General features: G+C 35.6%; 1 protein-coding gene across 11 annotated transcripts in view; it reads left to right on the top strand.

The window, feature by feature from the left end:
- epha8 (eph receptor A8) overlaps positions 1 to 27,619 on the top strand; it is a 266,646-nt gene that overhangs the window by 52,262 nt on the left and 186,765 nt on the right. For 8 of the 11 annotated variants that reach the window (XM_073917073.1, XM_073917080.1, XM_073917074.1 and 5 more), the window contains exons 1-2: positions 4,230 to 4,324; positions 23,242 to 23,315. The gene's annotated coding sequence lies outside the window, so the exon portion shown is untranslated. Of the gene's footprint in view, positions 1 to 4,229; positions 4,329 to 23,241; positions 23,316 to 27,619 lie in introns of those variants that run through there. The other 3 variants (XM_073917077.1, XM_073917081.1, XM_073917076.1) reach the window with 2 other exon arrangements.

Consider the following 27,619-nt stretch of genomic DNA (forward strand, 5'->3'; position numbering starts at 1 on the left):
TGCCTATCGTCGATACATGATACTATCGGCACAACCCTAGTTGACACAAAAACAAAAGTGTCAACAAAATCATTGTAAATTTGGATTTTATACAGACTTTACTTTTTTATTCAGTGGATGAACTTGCATGGATTAACTGTTCACCTTAAAAATAACAATATGCACTATCAAAATAAGCACTGCAAAATTTGACTTCACACAGACTATAAACAGGCCACCCCGCTCTCCAGCCCATCCGGCATAAACTTGCGTGAAATCCTTCCATTTGACCCTTCAAGGCCGCGTTCCAGCAGACCTGTCATCTAAAAGGCACCTCAAATATTCCCATGTCGGAGAGGGTTGTCTTATCGGTGCAGAGGCTATTCCACAGTTCATGGGCCGTGTGACACTGTGTCTAAAGTTCTCATTTCCTCTCGCCTAAAACACGGCAGCAGTGATGTCCCCTGTGGGCCCAGTCAGGGAAAAGCTGTCTGCTCCTAGGGCAGAGTCGACGCTCTTCCAGACCAACGCAACCCAGACGCGCGCCTGACTGAATGCACAATGAAGAGACGCGTGTGAGAAAGACATACATGTCAGATATCCTGTGATGTTCAAAAACAAGCCTGCTCAATTGAACTGATTAACGCCAGTGTTTTAGGAAATGAAGACGTGACAAGAGATGTACTTAACGTCAAAAATCTCTTCGTTTGCATTGATGATGTGGAATTAAAGCTCATTCCTGACAAGACTGAAAAGCGCAGCTCCCTTGAGGGAGCACGGCGGGTGTCAGAAGTTGTGTGCGAAAGTATTCACCCACAAAAGAAATCCCTCAGTTAAGTTTGTGAAGTATTGACATTGTAATATAGAGTTTTGAATGGTAAACACTTTAGTTTAAGTATACCAATTTTCATTGTTAACTAGTGGCTTATCACCTAACTATTATTACGATATTGGCTGTTTATTAGTACTTACTCTTGCCGGCCACTTTATTAGGTACACCTTACTAGTACCGGTTTGTACCCTTTTGCTTTTCTAACTGCCATAATCCTTCATGGTGTAGATTTTAATAAGGCACTGGAAATATTCCTCAGAGATTTTGGCCCATATTGACATGATAGCATCACGCAGTTGCTGCAGATTTGTCGGCTGCACATTCATGATGCGAATCTCCAGTTCCACCACATCCCAAAGGTGCTCTATTGGATTGAGATCTGGTGACTGTGGAGGCCAATTGAGTACAGTGAACTCATTGTCATATTTAAGAAACCAGTCTGAGATTATTTGCACTTTGACATGGTGCGTTATCCTGCTGGAAGATGGGTACACTGGGGTGATAAAGGAATGAACATGGTCAGCAACAATGCTTAGGTAGGCTGTGGCATTGACATGATGCTCAGTTGGTACTAATGGGCCCAAAGTGTGGCAAGAAAATATCCCCACACCATTACAACACTACCACCAGCAGCCTGACCCATTGATACAAGGCAGGATGGACTCATGCTTTCATGTTGTTGATGCCAAATTCTGACCCTGCCATCCGAATGTTGCAGCAGAAATCGAGACTCATCAGACCAGGAAACATTTTTCAAATCTTCTACTAAAAAATTCCTGTAGATCAGCAGTTTCTGAAATACTCAGACCAGCCTGTCTGGCACCAACAACCATGCCACATTCACCTCAAGTCACTTAACTCATCTTTCTTTCCCATTCTGATGCTGTTTGAACTGCAGCAGATCATCTTGACCATGTCTACATGCTGCCATGTTGCTGCCATGTGGTTGGCTGATAAGACATTTACGTTAACAAGCAGTTGGACAGGTGTACCTAATAAAGTGGCCGGTGAGTGTATAAAGTACATATTCTGCATGATCTTATCCTTCATCCCTAATCCTACCCAATACCTAAACCCAACCACTTTCTTAATAAATATAAATAAGCAGAATTAGAAGTTCATTGATGTAAAAGTCAGTTATTTTTTGTTAAAGTGAGAATTGTACCTTAAATAAATTGTAACCAATATTTGTTGGAAAAATGTTCATTTTTATTTTATTAAGATAAGATAGATATTTTATTAAGATAGATATTATGATTATTGAAACTGAGAGTTTTTTTATTTGAACTTTTTTTTTTTTAAAGTGGCTCTTATTGTGACTGAAAATCTGTTATTTTACCCAATATAGATTTCTTAAAACACTGCCAATCATTTCACTTTTTTATACAGTATAGAAAGTAACGAAACACAATGTCAAAAAATGTATAACTAAATTTAAACTAAATAATAGAAATTATTAAATTGCTATTATTTAATATAAATAATAGCAATTTATCATTAAAATAATTAAACTAAATAATATAATTAATGATAAAATAATATTGTTAACAATATCATTTACAAAATTGACAATTCTGGGAGTGTAAAATATACACCTAATAGTTAAACTCTCTATTAAATAATATTAAATCTTTGTTCTTAGTCTGAAGAGGAGACTGAGAGAAAGCTTACTGGTTTCTAAATTAGAAAATGCATACCTTGCAGATTAAAACCAAATAGCAATTATTTTATGCTTCTACAAAATCTGGATAGAGTAACCGTACATATTCAGTCCATTTGGTCCAGATATTTCTGAATACATTCATTTGAAAGTGAAGGGACAATCCAATTTTTTCCATAACATAAATGTCGTATACAATTTCCAACCACTCTTGGATTGAAGGGGTTTCAGGGGGTAACCAATGCCTTGTGATTGCTTTTTTGGTCGAAATTATCGATATGAAAAAAAGATATTTCTCAGGCCTACTTGTCTGGATGTCAGAACCTTTCTAAAAAATAAAGCCATAAATTGAAAAGGTAGTGTAGTGTAATATGAAATATTCTTTCCATTACTTTATGTACGTTAAGAAATGTTTTATCACTGGACACTCCCGAAATATATGCCAGTGGTTGTATAAATGTTTTATTTTTATTATTTTATTTGTGGAAACCTGGGAACTTTTTTTATTTTATTTTACTGCTATTTTATAAAAAAGAATTATATACAAAATTTAAATCTTAAATATAGATGCAATTCCATTAGTAATCTCCAAAAAGTAAAATAAAAAATGCAGGGTTGTTGTAACCTAATGTTTGGTCAAATGTGTACTGTACAGATGTCCTGTACACTGGTATAATGGGACACGTTTTAACCCTATGTTCATATGTTGCTCAACAGACGCTTGCAACAACCCAGCAGTATTCTTTTACAGTGCTTACAGATTAAAACAAACTCCAAAGAATGTGTTTCACTCAAACATAGACTCGACAACAGATTTACTTAATGTCAAAAATCCCTTTTAGTTGAGTTCTGACAAGATTGAAAAGCTCCCTTGGGAGAGCATGTCAGAAGTTGTGTGCAGAAGTATTCATCCCTGAGAGAAATCCCTTTACATTCTCAGCTAGCTTCATTAAAGTGTAGACTTTGCAGAACAGAGATCTGAAATGATGAGAAATGTTTGCATTCACATTGACACTTGTTTGCAGATTAGTTTGATATTGTCAAGATCTCTTGCTTTAATTGGGTCTCTTGTCAAAGAACTATCTGAGAAGCAGACAATGTAAGAAAAATGTAAGCTGGTGTTTACATGAACTCTTTTCAACAGCTTACAAAATATTAATACTGCTATGTTCCCCATATGTATTATAGGACCCAAAATAACATGCTTACAACGTGTCTTTTTTTAAAAAATTTTATTTTATTTATTTTTTATTGAAAATACAAAATCCAAATACAACAAAATGGGATTCAACTTTACAACTTGTGTATCATATATGGAAGGCTCAACACAAAATAATATACAAAGATACAAATGTAATATACAAAAAACATTCAAGTTAAATAAATCCAAGAGAGAAAGGAAAACGCAAAAATTAAATAAATAAATAAATAAATAAAAATTAAGTACAACATATATATCATCTATGGCAAGTTATATACTACAAATAAATTGAACATTTTTAAGGCAATTTTTGTTTTCATTTTAACCAGGGCATCTGAAAATATTTTAAGTTCTTTTTTAAATACAATAAGTAATGGAGGAGTTCTACATTTATGAATAAAATATTTGGCACAATTATCATATTTATCAAATCGTGCAAAGTAGAGCAATCTTTAGTAATTCCATATAGTACATTTTGTAATGTAAAAGTCAAACCTTCAGCATCCACGTTTTTGCTTACAACGTGTCCTCCTAACTACAAGTGACGCGGTGACGCCGTTTAAACTGCGACGGCGACGCGTGAAGAAGTTTCTATTTTCGCGCCGGTGCGGCAAAACAACAGCACAAACTACAAAGCCAACGATCAACTCAAGTAGGTATTTTGTGCTTTATTCAATGTTAAATGCTTCCAATGTGAAGTTGAACACCATTTTACGTGCCCGTTTTGGGCATAGCCTACTACACCTGCAGCAGATAGTTCTTGAAAATAACAATAGCAAACGGTTTGAAAATAAAAGGCACTCACTTTCTTATAGGAAGTCTTTAGTGACATTAGAATAATAAAATAGTATATATTATGCTATATATATCGGTGCCGTTATGAAACCTTATGTATAAATCATATTATTATGTATCTTTAGTGTCCTTATTAACTGTATAGAGGAAACCAGCTGCAGATCTCAAAAAAAAATTGTTTGAAAATGAAAGTCAGTCACTTTCTTATAGGAAGTCTTTCGTCACACTAAAATACTGTATAATATGCTATATAAATTGGTGTAGTTGACTTATAAACCCTTATGTATAAATCATATTATTATGGATATTGTCAAATTATTAACTGTATTGATATACATCATAGGTTGGAGACTTGGAGTTGAATATTGACGTCATATGTACACAGTTATAGCATTGCTATTGTATTTTAACATTCATTCATTCATTTTCTTGCCAGCTTAGTCGCTTTATTAATCCGGGGTCATTACAGCGGAGTGAACCGCCATTTTATCCAGCACGTTTTTACACATCGAATGCCCTTTCAGCCGCAACCCATCTTTAGGAATGTATTTTAACAATCAATATTAAAAATATATCTGAAAATATGGCAATATTTTTGTTATTTGGTGCAAAATAAATATTTATCCAACCACCAAATCTTCATTTCCTAACATACTGTGTTCTTTTATTCAATGTTAATGACTCAAGTATGACTTTGAACATCATTTTACATGAGTTTTATTGCCATACTATTGAAACCAGAAGCAGACAATTTACCTCAGATCTTGTAAAAAAAAAGAAAAGAAAAAAAAGCAAAAGGTTTAAAAATGAAAATGAGTCCCTCTGTTAAATTAGTTTAATATATTAATTAGGTGAAGTTTATTCATAAACTAATTTCGGGAGGATCACGTGCTTATGATTTATCACGGCTGGTCTCGAATTTGTTAATCAGTATCTTCCAATCATTCGAGACCTAAGCCACTATAAATAACCACAGTTTTCAATTCACTTTATCTTCGTTTGGAAGAAACCCCCCTCCTCCCCTTTTTCCTCCTCCTTTACCTCTGACTGGGCGACACGGTGGCCCCTAGGACCGGCGGATGTTTCTGTGAGGAGTTTGTATGTTCTCCCCGTGTCCGCGTGGGTTTTCTCCGGGTGTTCCGGTTTTCTCCCACCATCCAAAGACATTCAATATACATAAAAAACCAAGCATTTATACCCTTGTGTTCCCTTAGCTACAGCAGCGGGGGAGTTCTGAGATCCACCGAGCTCGGGCTCCTCTCTCGCTCTGCCAAACGGGAGGAAGCCCCGGACTCGAAGAGTCCTTGAGCTCGGGGCTCTCTCCCGGGACAGCATGCCAAACAAGCTTTTATAAATCATCAGCTAAGTGTAAACTCTTGAAATTATAACTCTTGCCATTTCGTTGAGAGTGAAGTGGCTGATATTTAAATAAATGGCTATAGTATTTAAACATTTCCGATGTGTATTTAGGACAATATTAAGTCTTAAATGACTGCGTTTGCATTTGCAAGTCCCGCTTATTTTGTGGCTTGTATGCTTCAATCACTAAGGCGAATCTAAAAGTGCCTCTGCTTGTCATGGCAGCATCAGACCCAAAGCCTGTTTTCAGCAGACATGAAAATCAATGCGAAAAGTTGCATCTCTCCTTCTTACTCACCTGACAGTGCATCATCACATCGCGGCCTCCATAAATAGCTCTTTTCATTTAGAGCTGGTGGAACGAAAGGAAGAAAAAAAAGAGAACATCTGCACCTCCTAAATCCAGCACTGCAAAAGACAGATCTCCAGCTTTAAGTATTCATCACAGAGAATCCCGATATGAAGCAATTCCAACAAATAGCTCCCTATGTTATGCCAAATTATGCCTGCCAGTGTGGTAAAAAACCCCACAGATGTATATCCCTTTACTCCAGATCAGCCACTTTCATTCCTTTTATATATTTCCCCATATTTTCCCCTCATATTAATAGACTTTAACATAGATTGAAAAGCGCAGCTCCATCAAGAGAGCATGGCGTGTGTCAGAATTTGTGTGCTAAAGTTCTCATCCCTAAGAGAAATGCCTTTGCTCAAACATTCTCGACTGAGATTCATTGAAGTCTAGACTTCATAGTGTAGAGATCTGATATGAGGAGACATTTTTAATTAATGTTTACTCTTGTTTGCGGATTAATTTTTGAATTTGTTAAGATCTCTTTCAAAACACATGGGGTTAATGGAGTAATTTGTTTTTGTCAAAAGTAGAAAAAAGCAAAGCAAAAACATGCAAGGAAAATATAAGCTTCAGTTGAATCAAAATACTATATTAAATTATGTTAAATGCTATTATGTTTTTGAACCATACTATTGGAATTAGTTACGAGTTAATATAGGAAATAATCTGTTGTGGTAATATTTTAGTTGCTGTGGAAATGTAATAATATGTTGTAACATACTACTACAATACAGCACTTCAAGTTCACTGTAGTAAAGGCAACGGTTTACCACAGTATTTGTTAGTTTATATAGGTCAAGATTGTATAATATAATGCATTGTAATATTTACTATTAATTGCTGTAGTATTTTTTTCATGTGGGTGTCAGAGAATCATTTGAGATTTTCTTTGTAATTAATTTTTTATTGTTTCTTTTAGGAAGTCTTTCGTAACACTAGAATACTAAAATAATAAATATCAGGGTGGAGATCTGCGCGGGACTAAATTTTGAATCCCGCTCCCGCCCGAACCCGACTGCTCCCGCCTATATTAAGCATTTGTTGTCCCGCTGCCCGCCCCGCCCCGTTTTCTACCCGCCGTGCCGATCTCGCTAAAGAGCGGGGTGGAGAACAAAACCGAAAATCACCCAACTATACAGTCCAGACAGCCTATAACAAGCTGTCTGTATAAACACACTCACACACACACACACAGACAAAGCTCTCTCTCTCTTATTCGCGCGCACGCACTAACACACACACATAAGCACCAAGCACACACACAGGCAAAGCTCTCTCTCTCTCTCTCTCTCTCTCTCTCTCTCTCTCTCTCTCTCTCTCTCTCTCTCTCTCTCTAATTCGCGCGCGCACACTAACACATACACACACACACATATATATATATATATATATATATATATATATATATATATATATATATATATATATATATATATATATATATATATATATCCATACTTTTCAGTACATATTCGGGGTCGTACTTGTGCTTCGACATATTTGTTGCAATAATTAAATTAAATTTTACATGTCAAACAGTAGGGTTGTCGCGTAAACCTTTCAAAATAAGTCCGGGATAAGCAACATAAGTAAAAAATGTAACTTTTTATTTTATATTTTTTATTTTTTTAACCACACACTCTGCGACCCACTGAAAATGACCACTTCTGGGTCGCGTCCCACCAGTTGAGAAACACTGCTATTATATTATGCTATATATTGGTGACTTATGAAACCTTACTGTACGTATTATGGATCTTGGTGGCACGGTGGCTCAGTAGATAGCACTGTTGCCTCACAGGAAAAAAGTGGCTGGTTCAATTCCCGGCTGGGTTGGCATTTCTGTGTGAGGTTTACGTGTTCTCTCCATGTTCGCGTGGGTTTCCTCCGGGTGCTCCGGTTTCCCCCACAGTTCAAAGACATGCGCTAAAGGTGAATTGAATAAACTAAATTAGCCGTAGTGTATGTTTGTGTGTGAATGTGAGAGTGTATGGGTATTTCCCAGTACTGCGGAATCCCCTGCATTAAACATATGCTGGAATAGTTCACGGTTCATTCCACTGATAAATAAGGGACCTATTGAACTACTTAAATTGATAAGTTGAGTAATTCTTCATTTGCTATGGTAATGTAACAAGTATACTAATATACTACTAGTAAAAACTAAAGTTTACCACAGTATTTATTATAGTACGCTTTTTTGCAGTTTTTGTTTTCACAAATCCGCCAGAGGAAGCGGTGTACGCTTTTTCAGATCTCACATTTTTCTTGCTAATGCCATTCACGCCTGCTGTTCTTTCGTAAATTCACCAGAGGCCGGCGTCGACTGATTGACTGACCCATCGATCCAATAACCCCACCCACCGCCTTCCCCAAACCCAACCAATAGTGTTTTCAAAAGCAATCCAGAAAACAAAAAGCCATTGCTGCAGCCTGCATTTTTACCACGTTTTCAGATTTTACCACACTCTCACCTGTTATTTAATTGTTTATTTAATTTTTTTCTCTTTTGTTTTTGTTGTTTTGTTTTTTCTAGATCCACATCATACCGTCCCGTAGCATTCGTTTTAAAGACGAAATGCAGTCATACGTACTTCTGGCTACATATTTCTCAAACTCCAGAAGTGTATATATGGCTACACCTTTAGAATGGGCCTATGTTGGCTTTTTGAGATCTCAAATTTCTTTCACGAGTGCCATTCGCGCCTTCTGTTCTTGCATAAATCCACAAGTTCACTGACTGAATGACCGACCGATGCCCCCACCAACCCCCTTTCCTTACACCCAACCGATAGTGTTTTCAAAAGCAATCCAGAAAAAAAACCCTTTCTGGAACTGTTCTTTGCCAGACTTAAACCCCGTCGTCGCGGTCAACTCCACTTTGCGTCTCAAGTTCATCGACGTATGCAGCGAGCTAACTGGACAAACTGGTAACAGTAGGAAAGCTGTCTATACGGATGTAGGCGGTCAACTGGTAAGCGTGAAAAGGAACGGCATCATACCGCACCGTAGTGTTCATACAGCATTGCTTTTGTGTGGTTTTATTAATGGATATAAAAATGTCTGAAAACATGGCAATATTTTCGTTATTGTATCCACAAAAAAAAGTTAAAAATGAGTGCAAAACATATCAGAGAGAATCTGGATACAAAGTGATTCCAACAAATAGCTCCTCACATTATACCAAATTACACCTGCCAGTGTGTTAAAAACCCACTAATACATCACGGATTCCCCTTTTACTCCACATCAGCCACTTTAGATCCTTAATTCCCCTCCTGCGCAGATCTTTATATATAAATTCCCCCTCCCTCTTTAGTTTTTTATATATTTCCCCAACGTTAATAGCTTTTAACATAGTACAGTGCTGCTCTAGTAACAAAGAGAGGCTTCCTCGAGCCATTAATCACGATGACAAGTCCTTTGTTGTCAGTTAGCAGCTGTGCGCGGAGGAACATTACTCTTCTATTCTGGCCCGCGGTGAGAGTCGGGCTGCTCTGCTCCTCTTTTCATGAGGAATCGGAAACTGGAGGGTCCAAACCCTGCTCGCTTATCAGCTGCTAATTGAACTCCCAGCTGTTAAGAAAATGGTCCCTGTGTGTATTTTCAGCCGAGTTCTGGCAGATATCGCAGCCTGGAGTGAACTCGGGGATGTCTGCCAGCCACGCTAGTTTCGAAAGGTTAATAATTTGTTTTTGATGAGGGATGATGGCCAACTTTGAGTCGCATGAAACAGTATTTTAAATGACCGACCCTTAGAGGGTTCCCTGTGTGTTAGCTTGTCTGCTTGGTTTTTAGGTTGTTTAGATGTGCTGATAGTTATAGATGTAGCTACACAGAAACTACCTGTTAAACAGCTGTTATTTACTCGCTTGTTGACTCGTCACTTCAGGTTTTAATGAACAGTTTAGAGTACTTGCAAGACAGCAGTGTGCTAAAAATGGAAAAGGATTTGTTAACTGTTGACTATGTTGTTTAAAAGGATCCCATTCACATGGATTTGCAAAATAAAAAGACTATAATTGGTAGTTGACGATGTGATTATGTATAGACAAGTTATGCACCTTGCACACATACTCTTCTATAGTCCACTATTATGCTTTGAGTCGTCAAATGCAACATGCCAATACAATACTTGTAGTTTACACAGAAACCATAATGGTAAAATATTCAAAATTTCACATCATCAGACATTGATAATAAGTAGATAATACACTGTTAGCCATTTTTGCATTCAATCTTATTTATGCATTAATCACAGGAATAAATTATATTGAAAATATATATTCAAATATATACCAGGTTTTTCAAATTGCATGATGATGATATAGTTTTATTTCGCTAATTTTTCAAACATGGTTTATGGTAGATTGACACAATTTATATAATATAATATAATATAATATAATATAATATAATATAATATAATATAATTAATATAATATAATAATCAAAAAGAAGATCTCCTCAAGCACAGTTTTGCTTAAAAGTGACACACACTGTTTTTGTCTCTTTAAATGAGCTGTTCTTCCTCACCCTATTTCCAGAAAAGCCTTACATCTTGTGCTTAAGTTATTTCTAAAGCCTATATATATATATATATATATATATATATATATATATATATATATATATATATATATATATATATATACATATATATACACATACATACATACATACATTATATATATAGTTGAAGTCAGAATTATTAGAACCCTGAATTATTTGCCCCGTTTATTTTTTCCTCAATTTCTGTTTAACTAAGAGAAGATTTTTTCAAAATATTTTGAATCATTATAGTTTTAATAACTCATTTCTAATAACTGATTTATTTTATCGTTGCCCTGATGACAGTAAATAGGTTAAGGTAATTAGGCAAGTTATTGTATAATTATGATTTGTTCTGTCGACTATTGAAAAAAAGTTAGCTAAAAGGGGCTAATAATTTTGTCCTTTAATTTTTTTTAGAAAATCAAAAACTGCTTTTATTTTGTAAAATTTCTCCAGATGAAAAAAATATTATCAGACATACTGTGAAAATTTCCTTCCATTTGGGAGAATTTGGGAAATCTAAAAAAAGAAAGTCAGGCTAATATTTCTGACTTCAATATATATATGAGCAATTTCAGCGTTATGGATGTGACAAAAAAGGTCTGCGGGTTTGCAATATACAGCATACTTTGTAGAATTTTTATTATTTTTTTTTAAATAAACTGCACTACCCAAATGAAATAATGTTAGACAAAAGGATAAGAGCCAGCTCTCTATAGAACAAAAATGATGAGTGGTTTTATTTCATATTTGAAAAAAAGTGTTGTTATGGATGTGACATCTCTCCGTTATGGATGTGACAGATGTGAAATTGCCACTTGTGGGACTTTGGTAAATCAAATATAATAGTTTGAAAACATTGACAGAGACATTTTTGAGTATTTCTAAAATACTGTAAAATAATTGCAAAAAACCCAGAAAAGGTGTCCGTATTTTGGTAAAAAAAAATTTTTTTTCATAGCCAGGCTGACATTTACATGTAAATGCAGCATGCCAAACAAGCTTTATAATCAATCATCAACTCAGTGTAAACTTTTGAAATATGCAAAGTTCGCCCAACATTAAAAAGATTTTGAGGTGGAGGAGGAGGGAAAGGGCCGTCATCGCAGATATTTTATATACATAGTTTTTAAATGGTGTCCTCCACCATTCAGAGAAATTTGTGGGTCAGATCTGGTGGGAGCAAATTGTGGTGACTGACAACTTTTCTCTCCCATGTTTCCTCTGTTGTTGTTGTTTACTGTTGTTGTTGTTTACTGCGTCTCCACACACACTCTACATCATTAAACCGCCACATTGTCGCAAGTGTAATGACGTACAAAATGGAATGCTTCAGTAAATCCGATCTGTTTGTTTACATGACAGTCGCATTGTCACATATCTGATTTGTATCTGATTTATTTTCACATATGAAGGAGGCCTGAAGCCGATCTCTGAATATCCAGATGCTTTTGTTTTTTTTGCGTATACATGGTCATAGAACAGATCCGATCTGTGTCACGTATGAGCATTTGGGTCAAATTTAACTGGCAGTGTAAACGGGGCCTTAATAACTTCGCAGATCTGTTTCATGCTCAAACAACAATATTACATACTAAAGGAAGCTAAAAGTGTAAAGAAAAGCATAACAAGACCCCTTTAATATATTTCAATAATTCAAGAAAGCCACTGAATAATTCAAAATAAGATTACATGACTAGACAGAAATATTTCAGACGGTCATTGTTCTCAGTTTTCCACGATATATATTGGCTGCAGTGGCAGAAGTAAACTTTTAGACCATAACTATAGACTATATATTTTTTTTTACAAAAAAGTAAAGCAAACACTACCTAGTTTACGGTGAACTCAAATTGACCGCCGAGCGTTTTCCCCATCAACTGCTGCACTCTAATTGGCCGTGACATGCGGTTAGCGCTCCAGGTTTTCCTCCCTTCCCACCATCAACCCGACATGAAGAAGAGCCCATAATGCGCAACAAAGCAACAAAAGCAGCACGGCTATGTATAAACATGACTCATATTTGTCGTAACCACTGTTGTTGTGTAGATTAGAGGCTGTGAAAAGCACCATGCGGCATTAGCCTGCTACGCGCTAACTGCTGTCGTAGAGCCAAAAGCCCGGAGTCAATGCGCGTCTCTGGAGTTTGTTTGGAGCCGAGCGCCTCCAGATGAACTTTCCTTCACCCTGCCTCCCACAAACCGCTGCGACTGCCATCAGCTCGCTTACAGGCCTCCTCTGAAAGTGACAAAAAGCCTCTGCTGTGTGGTGACGGGCCTTGTTCTCTCTCTCTCCTTGTCCACCCCCATTTCAAATTCCCACTGTTTCTCTCTCAAGAATGGGAAGCAGAAGTGTGTGTGTCGGTGTTTGTGTGTGTAAGACAGCGAGGGAGAATGAGAGAGAGCTGGGTGTCTACAGTTTTTAAGCTCAGTAAAAATTCCTTCACTAATGAAATCCTTCACTAATATTTTTTGTTATTTAGTTGGGACTCAAGGCTGATTTATACTTCTGCGTCAAAAGCATGCGTATGCTACAGCGTAGCCTACGCGTCGACACATAGCGCTACGTCGTTGCCATCGGCGTCGCTAAAGTGCACCTCTCAAAAAATGTAACTACACGTCGCAACGACACGTAGTGCAAGCTCTGTGATTGGTCGGCTTGGTATCGCTGTCGAGTCTGGGCGGGACCGAGAGCCGCGCAATCGGTGCGAGCCTGATGGAGCGATTGTTTACAAGTGTGGAGTCCTGTGAAGGAGCTCCGGATGGAACGTTTTGCTTTGTGTTTACCTCATAGTTAAAGTTGTTGCACGACTGCCGGTTCCTGCCTCAAAATGAGCGAGTTTGAGCCACTTGTACATCCCGGAAGCATTCAGAAAGAACAATACACCAGCGAAGAAACTCGACATAGAGGAACAATAACACCTCACTGCCAACTAGCGTTTTGGAAGTGTTAATGCAGACCAACAGAGACAGCGTGCAGAAGTATAAATGCACAGCTACGCGCATTGCATGCGGCATTGATTACGCCGGTCATTTGACGCAGAAGTATAAACCAGGCTTCAGTGGTTAGCACTGTCGCCTCACAGCATGAAGGTCGCTGGTTCGAACCCCGGCTGGGTCAGTTGGCATTCCTGTGTGGAGTTTGCATTAGGGTTGTGCCGATAGACGATAGTATCTTGTATCGATGATACACAGCCACATCTCATCATAACAAATTAATTGGAACTTTGTTGCATTAAAATGAAAGACTAAATAACAAAACGGGATTTAATTAACAAACAACCCTGATAGCAGGTAGTAATCAGCCCGAGCTCAGCTGCCCTTCGGCGCCTCCGGCTCCGACTCGGCATCAGTGAGTGTTATTCGAGCCCGCAGCTCACTCTCGCACATGTGTTTGTGATGAGGCTGTAAAGCACTGGCCCGATTCCTGTTAACCATATCTGGCCCGAGTCTGTCTGTAGAGTCCGGGCTGCTTCTGGCAAGGACTCGGCTTGTTTAACTGATGGCAACCGATTAAATTTTTATTTTATCTAGAAATTTGTTAGCTCCATGTTTAATGATAACTTGAGAAAATATCCATGGCATGACAGGAGCAAAATAATAAAAATAATTTGTGTGGATAGTTGCAATGTTTAGACACAAACAAAACAATATTATTTATAAATGGTTTGTGGATGCAACAATACAGTTAGCCCACGGTTCAATACATACCTTGTTTTTTTAACACGGTGTTCGGTTCGGTTCTCATGGCTTAACTTTTTTTTTTATTCTATAGGCAATAGGAAAGTAAGAGGTTAAGGAGAAAAAAAAATAAAAACGATTTATTGCAATACTCATTTTTTTTTTACTTAAAAGCCATGAAAAGTACACCAGTTCCTAGTGTATTGTATAAAAAAATGAACACTGAAATCTCACAGCTGCTGGTAGCCCATGTACAAACTGGGGAACACATAAAATCCTACATTTTGAAAATGAACATACAAGTGAAGTTAATAAAGATGAATTGGCCATTTCAAATAAACATATTTAAGTAAACATAAATAAACCATCCTAATAATCTCTGTGCTGAAAAAATGCAAGACTGTTGTCTGTAACACAGATCGAGTGCTTTTATAAGATGACAAATGCCCACATCTCCAATCACCGAAAACAGCTGCAAATCTTTAGCAATAAACACCCGCACTGCCTTTCTTATTTTTATGTGTCTTTTGGAACCAGTTTCGGTATGTTTGCTTGAAAGATTCAGCGAGGGATTGTTGCTCTGGAATCTGGAGCTTATCTAAAATAGCTTACGATAACGATCCAAAAACTAGTAAAGCCAAATTTATGTTAAAGAAAAATATTAAATATTAAATTAAAAAAGAGAAAAAATCTAAAAAAGAGAAAAAAAGAGAAGCAAAAAAAAAATTGTTGAAATTTGTAGATTGTAATTTATTTTTGCTGTATTTTGCTTGAATTTAAGTGTAATATCTTTCTATTTCTAAAGGTGTTTGGTGACTTAAATATTATTTTAATAAATATATCTGTTTAATAAATCTGTTTTGTTTAAATGCACCAAAATACATTGCCTATAGGAAACCTTTAAAAAAATCTTTTTCAAAATGGGGTGTACTCATATATGCTGAGCACTGTATAATTCAATACATATAAATCTGAAATGATGGTAATCAAGTAGACAGAAAACCTTCACAATTTAAAAGTCTTAAAGATTCATTTCTTAGTTTTTGGGGGAAAAAAACTGGGTTAAAACATAGTAATAAAAAGCCTTTTCTGTGGAAGCCCGTGTGTGTGTGTGTGTGTGTGTGTGTGTGTGTGTGTGTGTGTGTGTGTGTGTGTGTGTGTGTGTGTGTGTGTAAGACAGCGAGGGAGAATGAGAGAGAGCAGGGTGTCTCTGTCAGCTCAGCAGAAATCCCTCCCTAATGAAGTCCTTCCTGTCACCTATAGCGTCTGTTTACTTTGTTCTTCCTTTATTTTGCATAATATATGTGCATATAGGCTTGTTTGAGTGCGATCTTGTGTCTCGGCTCAGCTCTAGCCATATGTGACTGAGATAACAAGTTCTGCAAATTAATGATGCTGTCGTAAACATATTTTTGGAGCCATGTTAAGTTCATTTCGTGTTTAAGCGTTTTGGATTTCTGAATGTTGCATTCTTAGTAATAAATATTTGGGGGGATTTTTAGGTTGGTTGGCGCTTAATTTGAGGAATTATGATGATAAATTTTAGTGTTACGAATGTGAAGTGTTTAATTTAGGACATATCTAGAAACCGAGCAGTCATTGAAAGGCTTTGATATGGACAACACCAAAAAAAAAAAAAAAATTGAATGCTTAAAATTTTCGTTTTACAGGGACTCATTTAGAAATATTAAGTGTATGCTGAAAACAGATTGTATCTTTAAATGCCATGGGTATTGTTAAAATTGTTTGGGATTCTGTTTCATTACTTAATATTATTATTTTTTCCATTAAAATTATGTTATGCAATCAAAAGGCACATTTAATTAATTGAAATTCTGAAACATCTATATAACAATACATAACAATAACAACATAATATAACAACAATTTTACAAAACATAAATAGAAAAAGTCAGGGTTTGATTGGAACCTAAAATAATTGGCTTTATATTTTTTTCTCAAATTCCCTTTCATTGTCCTCAATTTCATTCTCAAAATCAGTTTTAGGTATTAATGGTTTTATTTTAATAAGCATAAAGAGCAACTAGTTAATTTGTTTTGTGGACATTAAATCAGGTTTATTTTGTACATTAACATAATGGATATCCACACAGCAGTAGATATTAACATGTATCCTGTCATGTTTGCCGTGCAAAAACAGTGCAAAGTGACTCATCATAAGGCTTGAATTATCTCCACTGCAAATACATCAAATAATCATTGGGAAAGTTCTTACTGTTGTATTTCTCACAAGCTTTGCATGAGATATGCTTCCTTCATGTCTGTCACTGTGCTGTTTATCTCACTGAGACACTCTGACAGGCATGTGGGAGAACTAGCATTGGCAACAAAAACAATTAATAATAAATAGTCTGGGTGTCTTATATTAATGGTGTGACTTATATTAAATCTTGAAAAAGGGGTAAAATAGGCACCCTTTAAAAAATAGCAATGGGTTAACTCACTTTAAAACTAATATCAATCAATCGCTTTAAAAGCAAATGATTTACCCACTTTTTAAAACTGAATTCAACTAATCACGTTAAAGACAATGGGTTTACTATCTTTTTTAGTCAACTAATCACTTAAAAAAGCAATGGGTTTACTGTCTTTTTTAGTCAACTAATTGCTTTAAAGCAATGTTTACTTACTTTTAGTCAACTAATCACTTTAAAAGCAATGGGTTTACTCTCTTTTCTGAACTTAAGTCAAATAATCACTTTAAAAGCAATGGGTTTACTCTCTTTTCTGAACTAAAGTAACCTAATCACTTTAAAAGCAACGAGTTTATTTACTTTTTAAAACTAAAGTCAGCTAATCGTTTAAAAAAAGCAATGAGTTAACTCACTTTTGGTCAACAAATCACTTTAAAAGCAATGAGTTTATTCACTTTTTAAAACTAAAGTCAACTAATCATTTAAAAAAAGCAATGAGTTAACTCACTTTTACTCAACTTATCACCTAAAAAGCAATGAGTTTATTCACTGTTTAGTCAACTAATTGCTTTAAAGCAATGTTTACTCACTTTTAGTCAACTAATCACTTTAAAAGCAATGGGTTTACTCACTGTTTTAGTCAACTAATCGCTTTAAAAGGAATTAGTTTACTCAATTAGTCAACAAATCAATTTCAAAAGCAATGAGTTTATTCATTTTTAGTCAACAAATCACTTTAAAAGCAATGAGTTTATTCACTTTTTAAAACTTAAGTCAACTAATCATTTAAAAAAGCAATGAGTTAACTCACTTTTTCTCAACTTATCACCTAAAAAGCAACGAGTTTACTCACTGTTTAGTCAACTAATTGCTTTAAAGCAATGTTTACTCACTTTTAGTCAACTAATCACTTTAAAAGCAATGGGTTTACTTACTGTTTTAGTCAACTAATCGCTTTAAAAGCAATTAGTTTACTCACTTAGTCAACAAATCACTTTAAAAGCAATGAGTTTATTCACTTTTTAAAACTAAAATCAACTAATCATTTAAAAAGAAATGTTTACTTTTAGTCAACTTATCACTTCAAAAGCAGTGAGTTTACTCCCTTTTTTTATTTAACTAATCACTTCAAAAGTAATGTTTAATCACTTTTAGTCAACTAATCAGTCCTAAGCAACACGTTTACTCACTTTTTAAAACCAAAGTCAACTAATCATTTTAAAAGCAATGAGTTTACTCACCTTTTTAGTCAATTAATTGCTTTAAAAGTAATGGGTTTATTCACTTTTTGAAACTAAAGTCACATGATCGCTTTAAAAGCAATGGGTTTACAAACTTTTTTGATATAAAGTCAACTAATAATTTTTTACAGTGTATGTTTTGGCCAGTAAGAAATGCTGTAAAACAGAGCTTTACTATTAAAACATTAATAAATAAATAAATAAATATATATATATATATATATGTATGTATGTATGTATGTATGTGTGTGTGTGTGTGTGTGTGTGTGTGTGTGTGTGTGTGTGTGTGTGTGTGTGTGTGGGCGATGCAGTGGCGCAGTAGGTGGTGCAAGAAGGTCACTGGGTCGCTGGTTTGAGCCTCGGCTCTCATGGCGTTTCTGTGTGGAGTTTGCATGTTCTCCCTGTGTTAGCGTGGGTTTCCTCCGGGTGCTCCGGTTTCCCCCACAGTCCAAAGACATGTGGTACAGGTGAATTGGGTAGGCTAAATTGTCTGTACTATATGAGTGTGTGTGTGAATGAGTGGATGTGGATGTTTCCCTGAGATGGGTTGTGGCTGGAAGGGCATCCGCTGCGCAAAAACGTGCTGGATAAGTTGGTGGTTCATTCCACTGTGGGGACCCCGGATTAATAAAGGGACTAAGCCGACAAGAAAATGAATGAATGTGTGTATATATATATTCATTAATTCATTTTCTTGACGGCTTAGTCCCTTTATTAATGAACAGAATGATCTCTCTGTGATAATTTTGATCAGGTGTACAGCACTCTTAATGATTCATTTCTGAAAAAGTTTTACAGCTTAGTTTGTTTCATGACGGAATCCACATGGTTCCGCCTTCCTTTTCCCCATTACTGAAATGCCTTCACTTTAAAGCATTCTTGTTGGCAACTTTTGCACAAGCAAGCACCGCTGCCATCTTCCTCAGGAAATGTAAAGATGTAGGTGTGAAAGCTACATCTGCTAACTACATGGGCAGCTAGTGACTAATTACTTCAGACAACAAAAAACATCATGCCTCCCTGTCTGCTTAATTAGGCCGACTCATTATTGAAGAGTGCACATGTTTCAGATCCACTCGTGCTCTTCAGAGAGCCGTAATCGATGGCAAACAAGCCGGACACCCTCAGATGTCTGAATCATGAACTGCGCTAACGTGTTGATGCTTCTGAGATCTCTAAACCAGAGAGTAAAGCTTCAAAAATGTTGGAGAATGGAAAGAAAGCGGATTTTCAAAAATAGTTTCTGTGCTGTTTACCTTTGTAAAGGTTCTGTGGGTGGTTTTCAGATCATCTCTAAGCAGTTTCTTTAAGCTGTTCTGAGATATTTGTGACTTCTTGCTATATGCTGTTGATGGAATGTTTTCTGATGGTTGCAAATCCATGAAGAAATCTGATAAATGACAAACTATGCAAATCGCACGATCATTTTGGTATTTCACATTCAGTTGAAGTCAGAATTATTAGCCCCCCTGAATTATTAGAACCCCTGTTTATTTTTTCCCCCTATTTCTGTTCAACAGAGAATAGACTTCTTCAACACATTTCTAAACACTATAGTTTTTAAAAACTCATCTCTAATAACTGATTTGTTTTATCTTTGCCATGATGACAGTAAATAATATTTGACTAGATATTTTTTAAGACACTTCTATGCAGCTTAAAGTGACTTTTAAAGGCATAACTAGGTTAATTAGGTAAACTAGGCAGGTTAGGGTAATCAGGCAAGTTATTGTATAACGATGGTTTGTTCAGTAGACTATCGAAAAAAAATTAGCTTAAAGGGGCTAATCATTTTGTCCTTAAAATGGTGTTTAAAAAATTAATAACTGCTTTTATTTTAGCCGAAATAAAACAAATGACTTTCTCCAGAAGAAAAAACATTATCAGACATACTGTGAACATTTCCTTGCACTGTTAAATATAATATAATATATTATAATATAATATAATATGGGAAATATTCAAAAAAGCACCAAAAATTCAAAGGGGGGCTAATAATTCTGACTTCAACTGTATATACAAATATTTGTCATATGAAGAGTTCAGATGCAGAAGCCGCTAAAAGCCACTTCCGCCAAAAATGAGATAATGACATTCAGTGAATGCTTTAGGCACGTAGTACACCATCAACAAATAGATTTGCTTCTAATCATCTAAATCCCAGCGTCAGCACATTCAGAAATAAGTATGTTGGCAAAAGCTGGTAAACGCCACCTGCGCCCCAACCAATCAGAAGGCGCGAATCGAATCATATGTTTTCAATGGATTGGCGTGCTGATACACTAGCTTTTATGAGGAGACGGCTTTTATCCCGCTAACGATTTAGATTTTAAAAGCCGGAGTTTGATGAACTGGATGAGCCGGTACGACTTTCAGTGGATGGCTAATGAAAACGTCTGTTACCTCAAAACTCTGTGCATTATAAGAAAAAGAAAACACAATGTGCAGTTGGAAGTGTAGCATACATTCATAACAATTTTTTTGCGCAGTGACTTTACTTTGAATAAGTCCGATTTACTATTCATTAAACGGCCAGAGTTAAGGTTAAGATGCCGTTCTTTTATCCCACGTGGATGCTATGAAGATAAACAAGACACCAAGAGCTTAAGTATGGCGAAAATAATATGGTGATATAATATAAATATTAATGATGAATAAATGACAGCTTTGTCTAAGAGGCATCCCCTTTTTGCCCAGTAGGCCTACCTTGTGTTTTATTTGCTAATGTAAGTTATTGTTTAAAAGATAAATGTAATGTGTTAAACTATACATTATTCATATTATAAACGCGTCTTTATATTCAGTATTGTTGTTGCAGATAAAATATAACACAGATAATGCGATTTAAATATTTTCCAGTTGGCTTGATATTGACTACCGAAGCCTCTCTAATTGACGGTTGGTCGCGCACGTCCATTATGTTTGTAGTTAATTTACACTTTTCACACACGTTTGTAGTTCTAATCGCATTCACGTTCAACGCGCAATGCACTGTGGGCAATATCAGCGGTTAGAGTATGTACGCTTCTACACTTACATTTTTTACCTGAAATAGCAAACCATCCGGTAACCTTTGGCATACTCTTTTCAACATACTATGGTTTTGGATATACTCATTCTATTTTTAAATACTCTTTAGAACGCAAAGTATGCGGATTGGGACGCAGCATATGTATAAGGTTGTAGTCCTTGAAATGGCGGATTTGCAGTACATTAGTGCTTGTGAGTGTTTTCCAGCGATCTATGGTGATCGTGACAGTAGTATGTTCTTTACAAATGCACATACATATATGACAGCACACATTAAAATATATCAATTATTTATAAATAAAGCAAAAATAGATTTTAAAGATGCAACGTCAAGTTTTTAAAATAAAATAACCCAAATATCAATAAACGTATTATCATAAAATCATATCACAATGCCAATAAATTGTATACCTACTATCTGCTAATAATTTGTATTTAGCTTTCATAATAATTCTTATAATCAGGAGCAGTCTCTGTGTGTTTCATTAACAGTTCATGTGGATTTTGTAAACCCCATAACTGCACTTTACTTTGTTTCTTTATACATATTTTTAAAATATTGTTTGGCTCAACCTATTTAATTCAATTCAATTCAGCTTTATTTGTATAGCGCTTTTACAATGTAGATTGTGTCAAAGCAGCTTCACATAAATGGTCATAGTAACTGGAACAGTGTAGTTCAGATTTTTAGTGTTTAAGTTCAGTTCAGTTCAGTTTAGCTCAGTTCAGTGTGATTTAAAGTCATTACTGAGAGTTCAAACATATTGCTCTACCAATCCTGAACCATGCGAGCCAGTGGCGACAGCGGAGAGGGAGAAAAAACTTCACCTGATGGGAGTGAAGAAAAAAAACCTTGAGAGAACCAGACTCAGTTGGGCACGACCATTTTAATTTTTCCGCTGGCCAAAAAGTCTTGTGCAGAGCTTCAGTCGCCGTGGTGGCTTTACGGTGTTAACAAAAACTTTACGGTGTTAACAAAAACTAGTTTGGGACTGCTATTTTATACTTTAACCTTATACTATTTATTCATCAATAGTCATATTCTTACAATTGATGCTTAAAGTTTTAAAATGAGCCATGTTACATTGGACAGTAATTGTGAAACATTTTTTGTGAAGTTTTGTTTTATTTAACGTTTATTTTATTTCATTTATTTTAGTAATTGTCAATGTTCTATAAAGAAAAAAAAATGAAAGGAACTGCACACTTTGTCTGTATGGCCTCAACAATAACTGGACAAACCTGGAAAAGAAGTACAAACCTTGATGCCAGATCATACAACAACAAACTAGAACATGCCCATTACAACCAGAAATAAATCCAAATACTTTATGCAAAAATAACGCAACCTGCATCTGTCCACTCTTAGCTGATTTATGCACCAAGCCAAAATAACAATTTCCAAATATACTTATTACAATAAGTGGACCTGGCAACATTATGGGAGCCTGCTGTGTGAAACACCTGAGTGTAAACAAAACACAATGCCTCTGTTGTTTGTGATTTAATACAAACTGTGGAACAGAATGACAATTTTGTATTTTAATTTAAAATTGTTCAAACATCAATAATAATAATAAAAAGAGTGGATAACAAAGACGCAAGTCAAGTTGATCTTAATTTTAACTTGCCTGAGCCATATCACCTTGGAACCCATGACCGGTTACTCAATGAAGCTAAGCAGGGCTGAGCCTGGTCAGTACCTATATGGGAGACCGCTTGGGAAAACTTTTTTTTTTTTATTAACAAGAACCAGCATGTACAGTTTTCTTATAAAATACAATTCAATCACTTCTTGAAAGGTGTGTTCAATACAGTAACAGTCCTGCATGTGTCACTGTTTCTTTAATGAGAATCCACTATTCCTTAAGCAGCTCTGTCTCAAACTTTGCTAATTGAATCAGTACAGCTAGTTAAAGTTAAAGTGTGTTTCTATCCCAAAAAAGCTAATTGAAACTGTCTTTTTTTAACCTGGATGAATGAATATGAAAGCCGGGTGTCATCTCGGAGTGATTAATCATAATTAGGAGGCCATTTAGTGGTCATATTTCACAGCAAGACATCAAGTCTCTGCCTCAGATAAAGTGATAATTAACCCCTAATCATCTTCTCTCCCAAAGCGCATCACCTTTATGATGACGAATATGAGCAAGTGGACAACTGGAGATTGCAGCTAAAAACCCAAGAACTAAAGGTAAGAGATATGCCAGTATACACAATTCACTGGAAAAAAATGATCGGTAACACTTTATAATAACTACACACTATGAACAATTTATTAGGCATTAGCAAATAGTGAATTCATTATCTGTAAAGCTTTAACTCTACATTAATAAATGTTAGTAAGCAGTTTATAACTTCAGCTATTAATGCTGAATTCTTGACTTACAACCACATGTATAATGTGCTTAATAATTGTACTTAAATACTTTGTTAATGATTTATTTTTCAATACTACTCTGCAAAAACTGTAATCTAAGAAAGTAAAAAAATCTTATTTCAAGAAAATGTGTCTTGTTTTTTTGCTATCAAAGATAAATTGTCTTATAAAATACACTGTGGAGTAGACTATAAATCTTAATTTAAAAAAACTGATCTTCTTCTGGCTACGCAAGTAAATGTTAACTAATTTTAGGCAAGATTTTACTAGAAACAAGTAAGCGCTATAAAGCCCAAATTGGTGCACGTTCAATAAGATAGTTGTGCTATTTTTAAGACTAATACACCACTAAAATTTCTAATTTTAAGAATATTAAGAAAATATTATTTTAGATTAGATTTAATTTTTTCATACAATTTTGTGTGGGTGAGACTGTCTGTTTTTGAAAATTGAATAAAGAAAAATTGCTGTATTGTAGGGATGTAACGGTATTGTAAATACCGTCATACCGCAATATTAATTTTTTTCGATATTACCGTAGTCGCATGACTCGGTAAAACTATAGGTCTTCTGAGAAAATTTGTTCAGGCGAATGAAGCGAACGGGAGGTACCGGAAACTACAATTCCCATCAGCCCAGGCGTGGCCATAATCCCTTGCGGTCTGTTGTCGCTACAGATCCAGTAATGCGGAAATGGAGTGCGCTGCGTGTTGTCGCGCGCGTACTGAATATCGGTGTTGTCGCGCGAGTTCTTATCAGCTGTGTTGTCGCGCGCGTACTGTAAAGCGGGGACGGAGGGTATGTCGCGTCGCGGGGGCACTTTTGATCATTTTGGAAGGGAACTTTATCCAAGACTAAAAAGGGCATGTGCACTGCACAGGTTGAGCCCTGTGTGTGCACGTGCCTGCAAGTTGGGGAATACGTCCCCCAATACGATAATAATCAGTCATGGGGACTGCAGAAACACAGCACACTGTTCAGATTGATGCAGACATGAGACCTCTATCTCACTCATGGTTTGTCCTCTCAAGTGGCGGAAAGACAATGCACGACGTTACCCACTGCTGTCAACCTGGGCCAAGTCATATCTCTCTTGTCCCAGAAACCTCAGTCCCAAATGAGAGGGTTTTTTTCTGTTGCAGGGGACATTGTAAATACCCAGAGATACCAGCTTTTACCAGATTATATTTATATGATAATTTTCCTTTAAACCCATCTCTATCTAAGTGAGTGAGTGATTAAATGTTGAATGTGATGAGTTTTCAACAATACTAAATTGAAACTTAATTTTTTTTACATGGTTTAATATTTTTTTGTTATTAAAATTGAAGTTCCTGTTTCAAAGCTTACAGATAGATGGCTAATTTGTATGTCATTGACACTTTTGGCACTTTTTTGGAGTATTTTCATAAGTTTTGTTTTTTCCTGTAAATGATTCAATAAATACCGTACCGTGACATTCATACCGAGGTATTACCGTACCGTGAAATTCTGATACCGTTACATCCCTACTGTATTGCATTATTTACAAACCTGTTATTTAAGCATAGTTGTTGGTTTTTTAAGATCATTCAGAATTATTTAGTAAATGATTAATAAACTATTGAAATCAACATTTATATATCTTATCATTCAGGCATATATTTATAGTTAACTAATGTGTTAATAAATGCTTTATTAACTCAACTTCATCCAGTTTTGTGACCTAATCTAAAGTTAGGACTATTCATGCTTTATAAATGCCTTATAAATGACAATTAAAGAGGCAGTTAAATTCTAAAAAGCAAAGAAGTACATTAACAACATTATTCATTTCTATTTATTTGAAGATACACAAATCAAACTGTATCATATGAAAAGTAAATCTGTGCAACCTGATCTAACATAAAATGACTGTACAGTTTAAACATTGCATCTTTTTATATTGTTAAATTATTATATTATTGTCGTTTTATACAATTTTATGTCGTATTTTGACACTCCTGTTATTCAGCAATGTTTAATATTTACAATAATTTGACTTTTAAGATAAGAAATTATTATTGTTCATTTGATACCAAACCTTTAATTATCATTTATAAGGGATTTATGAAGCATGAATAGTCCTCACTTTAGATTGGGTCACAAAACTGCATGAAGTTGAGTTAATAAAGCATTTGCTAACATACATAGTAACCATTAACATATGCCTGAATGATAAGATGTATAAACCTTGATTTCAACAGTTTATTAATCATTTACTAACTCATTCTGAATGATGTTAAGAACCTCCAACTACTCTTACATACAACTGGTTTGTAAATAATGCAATACTTCAATTAGTAATGAAAAATAAATCATTAACAAAGTATGAAAGTACAATTATTAGGCACATTATACATGTGGTTGTAAGTCAAGAATACAGCATTTGTAGCTGCAGTTGTAAACTGCTTACTAACGTTTATTAATGTAGAGTTAATACTTAACAGATAATGAATTCACTATTTGCTAATGCTTAATAAATGGTTTATAGTGTGTAGTTATTATAAAGTGTTACCAAATTATCTTGTTAATTTATATAAATGATATCATTAAAATCCTATTCATTTATATGTATTAGTAATTTCATTATCTATTTTTTATTTTGTTATCATTTTATTTAAATGTTCCCTGTTTATATGGTTCCTATATGACACATTTTGCACACAAAAGAAGATATTTTGAAGAATGCTGAAAAGCTGTAACCATTGACCTCCATAGAAGGAAAAACAAATACTATGGAAGTCAATGGTTACAGGTTTTCAGCATTCTTCAAAATATCTTCTTTTGTGTGCAAAAATGTGCCGTATAATAAACAATATTTGAAAAAGTATATAAATGTAAATATATATTCATTTACCTTTGGCTTAGTTCCTTATTTATTAGGGATCGCCACATCAGAATGAACCACCAACTATTCCGGCATATGTTAACCGCAGCAGATTCCCAGCCACAACCAAGCACTGAGAAACACCCATACACTCAGAGGAAACCCACGATAACATTTTACATTTTACATTTACATTTAGTCATTTAGCAGACGCTTTTATCCAAAGCGACTTACAAATGAGACAAGGGAGAACATGCAAACTCTACACAGAAATGCCAACTGGCCTAGCTAGGACTCGAACCAGTGACCTTCTTGCTGTGAGGCGACAGTGCTAGCCACTGTGCCACCCATATATTGAAAATGTTATCAATGTTCCAAATAAACCAGTTCAGAAATAATAATCAGTGTAGTTAATTTACACGATTTACACTTAATTCATAAACAATTAATTTTGAACTGCTCCTGAAAGTATTCAGCCGCTCTGAGTATGAAAGCACAGGTGAAATCACGAGGGGAATCAAGTACACAGATATACAGCATATTTACAGTAGTTGAGGATTCTCCCAGAGCGCAGTGTCACGTTCAATAGCGCCGCGAGCTGATTTTCACAGTCTATGAGGAGCACGAGCACATTAATCACTGCTCTGAATGCTGAATCCTGCCACTTTCACGCAAGGCGGCGTGGCGTGCCTTTGAGGGAGATAAGGCAATCTTTCAGCATCTCCAACACAATGAGAAAAGAGACGGGATGAAGCGGATGGAGAATTAGGCAGAGCAGTTTGTCCACCCTTGATTTGATCCAATCAGCCCAGCCAACCGTTCATTTACCAAACAGCTAACAATGAATATTACTCATAAAAGCAGCCTTAAGTGCTTGGACAGACTCGCAGACTAAAGGCTCCATGCAAAATGTGCAAAACAAGGAGATAAAGCTAAATGAAATAACAGAGAGTCTGTGAAGTGGCAGAGATAAACTGGAAAGAGACACTCGTTTGCTCTGATGTTTATTCACATTTCAGCAACACAACGTTTCTCTTTTATTTGCTGAAATGCGCAGTGAAAACACTCATTAATATGCATCAAAGAGAAAACCTAATAAAGCCACTGGAATCTTCTCATTATAGACAGGTATGAACAAGCTCTCGGCAAACAGTTTAGATAAGCAACAACATAAAGAAGGGAGCTAAATCATTTAAAATACAGACTGTAATTTTAGTGTTTTGGGTCTCTCATTTATTTTTCTGATTTTAATGATTACATTAGGACATAT

This window comes from Danio rerio, chromosome 11 (genome assembly GCF_049306965.1).
Source record: "Danio rerio strain Tuebingen ecotype United States chromosome 11, GRCz12tu, whole genome shotgun sequence".
Classification (NCBI taxonomy): domain Eukaryota; kingdom Metazoa; phylum Chordata; class Actinopteri; order Cypriniformes; family Danionidae; genus Danio; species Danio rerio.